Source organism: Tamandua tetradactyla, chromosome 7, assembly GCF_023851605.1.
Source record: "Tamandua tetradactyla isolate mTamTet1 chromosome 7, mTamTet1.pri, whole genome shotgun sequence".
Classification (NCBI taxonomy): domain Eukaryota; kingdom Metazoa; phylum Chordata; class Mammalia; order Pilosa; family Myrmecophagidae; genus Tamandua; species Tamandua tetradactyla.
In genome coordinates, this window is record NC_135333.1 from 125,623,186 (window position 1) to 125,634,909 (window position 11,724).

At 39.0% G+C, this 11,724-nt stretch overlaps 1 long non-coding RNA gene across 1 annotated transcript in view; it reads left to right on the forward strand.

Annotated features, from left to right (window-relative positions):
- LOC143690131 (uncharacterized) overlaps window positions 1–9,358 on the forward strand; it is a 176,639-nt gene extending 167,281 nt beyond the window's left edge. The window contains exon 4 of the long non-coding RNA XR_013178999.1: window positions 9,190–9,358. This is a non-coding gene — a long non-coding RNA (uncharacterized LOC143690131). The remainder of the gene's footprint in view (window positions 1–9,189) is intronic.
- Window positions 9,359–11,724: the final 2,366 nt, after the last annotated feature.

Here is an 11,724-nt window from a genome sequence, read left to right on the forward strand (position 1 = left end):
AATTTGACCTACATGTTTTTAATTGAAAAAATGAAGGTTTTGTATTTCACCTCCAGAAATGAAAATCTTGAGAGAAAATCTTGAGTGAATAAGTAGAATGGATCATCTAGATTCTCTCAAAGCTGAAAATGTTAAAACTTTTTCTTGAACCATACTCCCTTGACTTACAATGTTAAAATCATTACACTAAATTTTATATTATGTTATTACTACATATTTTTCAGTAAATTCAGACTGGATAATGAATTTGGATGATTAAATTGTATGTCTGAACATAAAGCCTACTCTTGAATATTAAAATAATGAGGATAAGAATAGCAGAGGTAATCAAAATGCCCCCAAATCCGCATATCTAATTTTTAAATTTTTTCCATTTTTTTAACTTTTTAAATTGTGTAGTATAACATATATACAAAGCAGAGAAATAAAAAAGCAATAGTTTCAAAGCAGTCTTCAACAAGTGGTTATAGGACAGATCCCAGAGTTTGTCTTGGGCTACCATACGATCCTCTCATTTTTTTCCTTCAGGATATAGGAGGCTAGAAGGCTTAAATATTTTTTTATCATCACAATTGATTTTTTCCTTCTTTTTTGTGAAAAATAACATGTGTACAAAAAAGCTATAAATTTCAATGCACAACACCACATTTAGTTGTAGAACATATTTCAGACTTTGACATGGGTTGCAATTTCACAATTTTAGGTTTTTACTTCTAGCTGCTCTAAAATACTAGAGTCTGAAAGAGGTATCAATTTAATGATTCAGCAGTCATATTCATTTGTTAAATCCTATCTTCTATGCATAAGTCCACTGTTCTAGTCTGCTAGCTGCTGAAATACAACATACCAGAAACGGAATGGCTTTTAAAAAGGGGAATTTAAGAAGTTGCTAGTTAACAGTTCTAAGGCTGAGAAAATGCCCCATTTACAACAAGTCTATAGAAATGTCCAATCTAAGGCATCCAGGGAAAGATACCTTGGTTCAAGAAGGCCAGTGAAGTTCAGGATTTCTCTTTCAAGTGAGAAGGCACATGGTGAACACAGTCACAGTTTCTCTCTCATCTGGAAAAGCACGTGGCAGGCACATGGGCACAGTCAGGGTTTCTCTCTCATCTGGTAGGGCACATGGCAAACACGGTGTCATCTTCTAGCTTCTTCTCCTGGCTTCCTGTTTCATGAAGCTTCCCAGGAGACATTTTCCTTCTTCATCTCCAAAGGTCGCTGGCTGGTGGACTCTGCCTCTCGTGGCTATGTCGTTCTGCTCTCTCTGAATCTCTATTCTCCAAAATGTTTCCTCTTTTATAGGACTTCAGAAACTAATCAAGACCCACCCAAATGAGTGGAGACATGTCATCACCTAATCCAGTTTAACAACCACTCCTGATTACATCACATCTCCAGGGAGATGATCTAATTACAGTTTCAAACATACAATGCTGAATAGGGATTAGGAGAAATGGCTGCCTTTACAAAATGGGATTAGGATAAAAACATGGCTCTTCTAGGGGACATACATCCTTTCAAACTAGCACATCCACATCACCTTTGATCTTTCCATACCTCTCTTTAGAGGTGTTTGGGCTATGGCAATTCTAAATTTTTCATATTGAAAGGGTCTGCCACTGGTATGGGGTAGGGAGATGGAATTATGTGATGTTCTGGAGAGGCTGGGCTAGGTTTCAGTATTTATCTGACTAGGGACCCATCTGGAGTTTGTTGATTTCTGGAAAGTTACTCTTGTGTCTGGAACACTTGTGGAATCTTTTTTTTTGCATGGGCAGGCACTGGGAATCGAACCTGGGTCTCCGACATAGCAGGCGGGAAGTCTGCCTGCTGAGCCACTGTGGCCTGCCCATTGTGGGATCTTATATATTGCCCTAGGTGTTCTTTAGAATTGACTGGAATGGTCCTGGTTGGGGGTTGGGCAGGTTATGATAGGAAGCAAGGTCTACTTGAAGCTTGCATAAGAGCAACCTCCAGAGTAGCCTTTTGACTCTATTTGAACTCTCTCTGCCACTGATACTTGATTAATTACATTTCTTTTCCCCTTTTTGGTCAGGATGTAATTGTTGATCCCATGGTGTCAGGTCTGGATTCATCCCTGGGAGTCATCTCCCATGTCACTAGGGAGACTTTCACCCCTGGATGTCATGTCCCATGTAATGGGGAGGGCAATGATTTCACTTGCAGAGTTGGGCTTAGAGAGACTGAGGCCACATCTGAGCAACAACAGAGGTCCTTCAGAGGTAACTCTTAGGCATACCTATAGGTAGTCTAAGCTTCTCTGCTACCCACATAAGCTTCACAAGAGTAAGCCTCAGGGTCGAGGGGATGTCCTATTGATTTCGGTGTCTCTAAAGTTAGACACAGTATCGGGAGATTCCCTGATGGTAAGGTTTAATAGTTCCATATTCTTTCTCCCATACCTCTGGGGACTTTGCCAATACTTCTTGATTATCTGGTTAATATACTCTAAGATGTTTCCAGGCATTACAATAATCTATACAGGATTAAAGAATCTCTTTCTTATTCTGTGTTTCCTGTATTTCATTTGTTCAAATGAGCTATACAGTGGATTGAATTAGATTATGCACTACAGAAAATTTCAGTTCCAGAGCAAATAAACCTTTCTTTAGGTTTATTTACAATTGATTCCAAATGTGTGGTTCTAAAATATAGACACTGTCTTCTTTACCCCTATGTTCTGAATTACTTAACCCCAACTTGTTTGACTTTGGTTGTATCTCTAAATATCAGGTTACATATATAAAACAGCCTCTCAAAATCCGAAAATAAAAATCACCACTCCGGTCTTAATGTGTCTGCTCTAAAAGCTTACAATCTAGGCCGCTGTTTTCTTATAAGCATTTTCTAAAGGTGATCATACCATTCTTGTTCTCTTGTTTCTGGCTTGTTTTGCCTCACCAAATGTCCCATATGTTCATTTACACCGTTATATGCCCCACGACTTTGTTCCTTTTTGTAGCAGCACAGCCTTCGTTCATAAGTATACACCATCAGTTTGTCAATCTACTTCTCCGTCAGTGTGTCCTTTAGCCACCTGCATTCATTGGGCATAATGTAGAGGGCCCAAAGTCCACAGTCCATCAACATTCCCAATTTTAGATAATTTCATTGTTCCCAAGAGAAAGAAAACCAATAAACACACCCTTGCCAAATAGGTTCACACATCTAATTTTAGTAACTTGTTTTAACATCTCATCCTAAGCTTTCTGGTAAGTAGCAGCAAACAGAATGGACTGACTTGTGTATTAGCTTCTCTCGTAACTGTTTACATTTCTTCAGAGATTCTGACCTGCAGTGAAAATGGTGAGGAGTCTGGCAGTGGGAGACATAAAGAGAAGCTGGGATTCCAGTTAATTCACAAAGTGCCCAGTCAGCTCCTGGAATAATTCAGAGTCTGCTGTAACAAATCTGGTTTCCATCTCAGGCATGAGATAATGCTGGGTATTAACTCTGTATTGTTTTTTTCTTAAAGGCATTCCCAATCATCAGATTCCTTTCCCTTTAAAAAAATTAGTTAAGGAATAATCCTTTACAGGTTTGTCCCAAATGCCTTGAATTTAATCTAGAGAAATAAAAATCTTAAGAGTGATTCAGCAAACGAACAAATAGAGCATATTTTCTCGCAGTGTGACAGACACCTTGGAAGAGTTTATCTTTTTTTTTTGCATGTCTGAAAGATGAAAGAACCAGTTTTGATTCATTACTTGAAAATGCATTGGAGATTTACTGCTCTGGCAGGAAAAATTTATATAAAGTAATGAGTGTCTGCAATTGTTTCCTTCCTTTTCCTTCAATGTATGAAAGATCGTGGGCTCTCGGGTCTGAGTCTGGGTCTCTGTTGTACAGAGTGGGGGTGGGGTAGGGTGGGGAATGGAGAGGAGAATGGCAGAAGCTAAGGACAGGCCAGATTACTTTATATTAGAAAAGGTGAAAGAGGAGAGATAAGGGAAAAGAGATTTGAGGGTAGGGGGAGATTGGGGGGATGAGATATGGGCAGGAAGGGATGGATGGAACAAGTGGGAGGGAGGAAGGGACTGAGAGAAATGGAGACAATAAGGAGACATGGAGAAGATGACGCATAGCTGCTGAGAGGTGAGAGACTGTATATATCTCAGTGCTGAGACTACAGAGGAAGCCTCGTTGTTGTCAATTACACTCTTAAACACGGAGGATTTAACATTCATAAGAATATGACAATGCTCAGAACAACCAAATACATACAAAATCTTCATGACTTTGTTTTTGACTCGTCTTTTCCTGTAGTGTATTTTTGCATTGTCTTTCATTCTCTTGAGCATAACAAAAATGACAATGATAGACGTGTTATTTTTATAACATACAATTCTATTGAGGATGAAATTTAATTTTTAGTCTGGAATTGGAATATTTTCTTCTCAGGAACTCTGAAGCATCATTTCCTCTTTAACATATTTTATGTAGTTATAAGTTTTTATAAGTTGAGAAAACTTCATTGGGAAAATGAACTAAGTCATGGTCTGTATTCTGAGAATGTTATTACACATCAATACTCATATGACTGATACTATATTGTTGCAAATGTCTTTTTATCGCTGTTTAATAGACTGCATTTTCTTGCATTTTCTCCTAATATAGTTTTAAAAACTGGCTTTTATCTTGTTTTTTAGTTCTTCTTTCACTGTAATTAATTCTCTTGTATTTATTAGGTATTTCTAATCTTGCTAGTGCCTAACCTTTCATTTCTTTGTGTGATTTCTGTGCAATATGTAGTTTTCCTCCAGTGCCCAGCACAAGGCTTTGTGCACAGCACTTGCTCATATGTTGAATAAGTGTTTTTGGTCTAATAGAGTTCCCCAACTATTATTAGGGGTCAGTGGGTGTGATGTATCAACTTGGCTAGGCTGAACTATAGTCCCAAATTACTTAACCAAACACTAGTTTAGATGATATCATGAAGGGATTTTGCAGATTAAAGTCCCTGATCAGTTGACTTTAAGTTAATCAAAAGGAAAATTAGCCTGTGTGTTCCTGATGTAATCAGAGGAGTCCTTTAAAAAGACCCTTTTCTGAGCTCAGTGACTATTAACAGTTGCTGGATCTGCAGCTGTTTTACCTTCCCATTTGTTCTTGGGGTTTCAGCTTGCCTCTGACTTTCCTTTCCTCATGGCCTGTGGACAATCAGCTTCAGCTTGCTCATGATCTCCCCTTTTTGATGTCTGCCCAAGGGATTTTGGACTTGCCTTACCAGCCCTCACAATTGCATAAACCAGTTCCTTGTAATAAATTCGTCCACTACACACCCACATAGCACATATACATATGTATATGCATGCATACTTATGAACCTACAGACATGCATACATCTATTGGTTCTGTCTTTCTGGTTGAGCCCTGACTGATAGAATGGGTATCTAATTCCTCCTCTTTTATCCCCAATGATTCTCATTAAGTTTAATATCTCCTATTGGTTCGGTTTCCATAGAGAACCCTTAGTAAATCTCAAAGTTTTGTGCATAGCAATTACTCATATGTTGAATAAATGTTTGTGGTTTGTGATTTCTGAAATCCTCAAGGTCTAAAATGTACTCTATGTGAAGTATAATTTTAATAAACATATAGACTTTGTTCAAATTATTGTACCTCAGGAGTATTCTTCGAATATTTCCATTTTTATTTTGACAAAAGAGAGATAGCTGAAAAGTTTTGAACATATTTGTCCTAGTTTCCCTCTCATGTGTTAGAATTCAGTGAGCAAAGGAGCTAACCGTGGACCCAGAAAGGACTGTTCTATTGGAACAATGAACAGCTCACCCCAGCCAGTGAAAGATGCTCAGGGTTGAGGGTAGTCTTCTCTAAGGATGCTGAGCCAGTACCATGATCATCACACATTCTAATCTCTAGGGGGATGTCAACATTTTTTCCACATCCCTCACTCGAACTGTGAGAAACCAAGGACAAAGTGGAATGCACAAGGATACATGGTAAATCCACAGAAAACTGGGGCGGGATGGGGGTAGAAATTGAGAAATGTAGCTTTTAATTGGAGGGATGAAGGAATTACAAATAGAACGGGTCATGAACAATTCCTTCCTTCCTTCCCTCCCTCCCTCCCTCCCTCCCTCCTTCCCTTCCTCCCTCCCTCCCTCCCTCCTTCCCTCCTTTTCTTCCTTCCTTCCTTCTTTCCTCCCTTCCTTCCTTCCTTCCTTCCTTCCTTCCTTCCTTCCTTCCTTCCTTCCTTCCTTCCTTCCTTATTTTTCTCCTCTTTTCTTCTCTTTCCTTCCACCCAGAGGTTATTGTGAAGTAAAACTGTGATAAAAATGGTGTATTCAGGTTCTCCAGAGAAACAGACCCAACAGAATGTGTGTGTATATTAGTCAGGGTTCTCTAGGGAAACAGAACCATTAGGAGATATCTGTAAATATTATGAGATTTTATAATTCTGTAGTGTACGCTGCAAGTTGCAACTCCAGTGAAGGTTTTCGATGAATTCCCTAGTAGAAGTTGGCTGGCTGAAGTAGGGATGAAAATTCTCTCTTCTGACTGCTGAAGTCGCCACTTCTCCTTTTAAAGCCTTCAACTGATTGAATGGCATGTCTCTCATTGCTGAAGACATTCTCCTCAGTTGATTGTAGATGTAGTCATCCATAAATGCAATGAACTTACCGATGGTTTAAATCCACAAAATGTCCTTGCTGTAAGTTAGGTCAGTACTTGCTTGACCACACAACTGGGCACCATTATCTGGCCAAGGTGACACAGGAACCTAACCATCACAGTGTGTATATATATTTACACACCTATAATGTGTGTGTGTGTGAGAGAGAGAGAGATTTTTGAGGAATTGGCTCACATGTTGGTGGCAAATCTAAATTCTGTAGGTCGTAGGGCAGGCCAGCAGGCTGGAACTTCCAGTAAGGGTGATGTTGAAGTCTTGAGTTTGAATTTCTTGGTGTAGGCCAGTAGGCTGGAAACTCAGAGAGGAGTAGAGGGTATAGTCTTGAGGCAGAATTTATTCTTCTGGAAAACATAGCCCTTGCTCTTAAAGACTTCAGCTGACTAGATGAAGCCCATGGGCATTAATGAGGGTGATCTCCTTTGCTTAAAACCAATTGATTGTAGATGCTAGTCACATTTACAAAATACGTTCACACCAAAACCGAGCCTAACTGACATATAAAACTAACCATCACAGATAGCTGAGGAAATACTTCTCATTGCAAGTAATCAGAGACTTGGAATGCCAAGCAAGGCTTTGTTGGGGTGTGGATTGGAGACAGGAGGTAGGATGTGGGAAGTTTGATCCTGTTCTCATGAAAGGCTGGACTAATGGCAATTGCTTCTGTTTCTGCTGGTTCCTGTTTTGGGAAGCTGGTGATGGGAATTCTCCATGTGGGCCCCCTGATGGGAATTCTCCATGTAGGCCCCTCCTCCCTGGGAAGAAGGACCACAGTGGGGCCCAGATGGAAGGGGACAAAGAGCAGGCTGTCACCCAGGCCTATTCCAAAAAGCAAGAGAGAGCCTGAGGTTCACATCAGCAAGAGATAGCCCAGGCGAACTGGGCTGGAGCAGACAGGTTCAGGTGCCAAGTCACAGAGGGCATTTTCTCGGAGTGTCTTCTTGCATGTACCTCTGGGTTAAGCGTGGTGCTGGAGGAAGTGGCTGACCATGGCAAACAGGTAGCCTTGGATTTAGGGACTCAGGATCTTGTCTCTTGGAGACACGACTAATGGAAAGGTATCCTAGTTCTGGCTGATGGGCTGGAATACAGCAAAGTCTCTTCAAAGATGTCTTAGTCTCTTTAGTCCTAATCCTGCTGCATTTTGCTTCTTTTTATAAGCAAAGTAAATAGAGAAATACGAGGAATAGAGGCATATCTGTACCTCTTTTGGAGACCTGTGTAGTTTGACTGAAAACATGTCTCCTGGTAAAGAATAATTCTGAGGAACATTATGCTAGAGAGATTTGAGGGAGATTAATGGGATTATTAAAAAGCTCTTCCTTGGATATAGCAGAGGTTTGTAACACTTTTAAATTACTGTCAAGGAAACAAAAGGATGGGTTACGAGGTAGTGTTGTATGAAATACATTGAGCAGGAATCTAAAAATATTAATCCATGTTTTACCTCTGGGAACACCAAATGATGGAACAATTGTATTATACACCAAAAAATTATAGCTTATCAAAAAGGGTCACATGCTCCATTGACTTACAAGAAAAATTGTAGTTGAATTATAAGGGATTTCTAAACATTGTGAATGATTGGTCGGAGGTGTAGTCTTTTGTAACAGAAAGAGCTGCTGACTAGAATTACAGTTCCCATTAAGAGGCATATAACTGAAATAATTTTGCTTTAACAGTCATATCCTAAGGGCATATGGGTCATAGTGAGTGATTAAATTGAAAACATGAATCCAGTAATAATTGCTATATATGTATCCCCTGTGGATGACCTCACTTTTTTTCGTTAGGACTTTGGCATTCTCAGACATTTACCATTGTAGCAAGATATACTGATAAAAATAATAAGGTGATTGAATATGCCATTAGATTTTTCACTATAAAAGTATTCTCAGCACAAGAGACAGCATATTGATATCTTTTATAAATTGAAATAGTATACAGAGAGCAAAAGGATTAGATAGACATGGCAGATAATTTGATGGCAAGAAAAATACCATAGATCAGCAACAATGAGCCATTGTAGTAAAAATACAAGTGTGGTAATGATAAAAATAATGCTTTGCAAAGTTATCAGGCATACATTTGAATAAGAAAAACCCTTCCTACAGACAGTAATGGAAACATTATGAATGTTTACTTAAAGTAGTTATTCTGACCCGAGAATCTTGAATAATTGGCAGAAATAAGAATTTATGTGTTAGCTCGTGGAACGGAGACTGTACTTTTGGAAATCATGTATGTTTTCAGAGCCATATGACTCTCTGAAGTCTGCTTATTTCTAACACATTTTTGGAGTTCCCTTAGCTTGGGACACAATGGAACTTTGAATTTTTGACATGAGGATTTGTGCCAAAGATTTATACCAACAAGTAATGCTCTATTTTGTACCTATCCTCCTTGCAGCTCATTGAGGAGGAAAAGCTAGACTCAGATATTTGGCTGGCTGCTCTGTGGAGGTTTCACATGTGCTAACAGTACGCTATGGCCTTGTGTGCTTTTAGGGTCAACATACTTGTGGAATGAGGAAGAAGAGCAGAGAATTGGGTTTGATGGAGAACTGGAGCGGTGGAGCAAGCCCAGAGATGGCCCTTCAGAAACATGGAGAAACGAAGGCATGACATTCGTCAGAGTTGTCACAAAGCAAGAGAAAGGAGCTATGTTGAGGTTGATGACTGTGTGAAAGAAGTTGGGAAACTTCAATGGTCATTAAGCAGGAAGAAATCCATGCACATATTTGCATAAATGTGTGTTTATGTGTGTTTTATGTGTACATTTATGACAGTAAGCCTTTGTCTTTTACTTTTTTTTTTTGTATGCTGTATGGTGGGGGTCACATTTCATTCTTTTTCCATGTGAGTATCCCATTATTGCAGCACTATTTGTTGAATTTTTGTTTGTTTGTTTTTGGAAAGTATGTGGGCCAGATCAAAGCCAGGTCTCCTGCAGAGCAGAAGAAACTCTACTTTACCCTCACATGCCCGGTCCTTTACTTTTAATGATTTCACTGACTCATATAGAGTCACATGGTACCCCAGCAAGTAAATACTCCCCTTCACCTGAAAGACCATTGGTGCTTTGATCTATGCTTTGCTGGCCTTTGGTAGAAGAAGCTGAGGTGAGAGAAGGGGGTGAGGAGAAGTGTGGTAGTTCACCGATGGTGAGGAGGTTTGGGAGGGGTGGGGCTGGGTGCTGACCTCTTCCTCTACAGAGACAACTCTGAACAGAGACTTCTCTCATAGCCACTGCAACACTTGCTGTACTCAGGTCACCCAGGTGTTGGCTGTTTTGGGGAGAAGCCCCTGTTTTTCATCTTGCAGTATTCTTACAGCAGGATACAGGACTTTGTGGCATCATTCCTTTCTTCCTCAACTAACAAACTTTCTCCACAAAGCAGAAAGGTGTGGGTTGCCTTACTTAAGCTGTTTGATGAATGAATGAAAGCTGTTTCTTATCTTGCCTGCTCATGGCATTTAGGCTTTTCCAAAGCTCTATTCTAAGCACCCATTCCTGCTCTTTTCCTCAGGGTATTTCCTCCCTTCACTGAACTCTCATTGTACCATATGTACTGCCCCTGGATCTTATTCTTTAGAACTTATTTCTCTCTTTTGAATTTCAGATCTGAATTTCCAATTGCTTGTTGTATGTCCTAAAAAGTCTTCTAAACTCAACCTGTACAACATGGATTTAATTTCTTCCCTCAAGTCTGATCTTCCTTTTTCTTTGTTCTCTGTCTTAAGTATCATGATCCTACTTTTTCCTTTTATTCACTCAACCTAGAAATTGTGTTGTCCTTCTCTTTACTTCCTGTATCCAATTAGTCAGGAAACCGTATTCAATTTGCTTCTTAAAAGTTTCTTGACTCATTCCCTCTTTGCCATTCCCATGGATACTGCCCTAGTTCAGAACCTCATTATCTCTACATTGTCATTTGAATTACCTCCTAAAACACCCATGGCCATGTCATTCCCCACCTGAAGTATTCAGAAGAGATGCATTAGGATGGAACTTGTCTCTGGCCTCTGACTCTCTGAAAGGTCCAGAAGATCCCCGTTTCTGAGGGGGAGCCGTGACTTGCATTTGAGAATGCTCTACAAAACTTATGGCTGAAAAATCCTTTAAAAAAATCCATTATATTCTAGAGATGAAGGTGCTTCTGACTTGATTCGGCTATGACCTAATTGTCTTAGTGAGAGCTATTAATATGCTGGAAGAAATTCCTCCAGGTCCCTTCTTTCCCATAATGAATTTTTAAGGGCAACATTCAAAATCAAGGTCAGCTCACAAAGGCATCATTTATTTGTCTTATGGTTCCAGGTAGAGGTTTTAAGCAGTCTGATTCTGAGTTTTTTTTTTTTTTAAGAATTCATGTAAAAACCAGCTATAGTTAATTAAGTTTTTTAAAAAAATCAGAATCTATATAATCCAAAGAGGTCTAATGACATATTTTCTTTCCCAATTAAATGGCCATAGATGTCTAAAATAGTAGTCCTAAGACACTGGATGCAACAAAAAGGTTTTCTAGACCATCAAAGAGCTATCTTAAAAAAATAAAAGTAGCACAAAGCAAACAAAGGAGCTATCTTACTGTGCTTTTATTATATATGAGACTTTGTATTGTCTGTTTTTCTCCATTGCCACCTCCATCCCCTTTGCTTTACTGGCATTTTCTGTCTTATTGGGCCATTTAGCCCAGGATAGTTTATCAATACATGTTTATTTCAGTGGATTAAAACATTAAATTACTGGATTTTTGAGTTAATGAATTTTATTGCATTCTAACTTTAAGGATAATGTACAGCATATACAGAATGTATTTTAGCAACTCTACCATGTATCTAGCCCTCAAGCCTGCTGGCTTTCAAACAATGTTTGATTTGTGCCTATTAGAGAGTAGACAGATTTTTTTTTTATGAAAGGAGATTTGGTTTTGATAAAGGGCTTGTTTTTCTTTAATAATTGAAAATATAAACTTAAGAGTATTAAAGAAACCAATTTTTTTTTAAATAAAAAAAGTTGTACGGTTCTGATCAGATTGA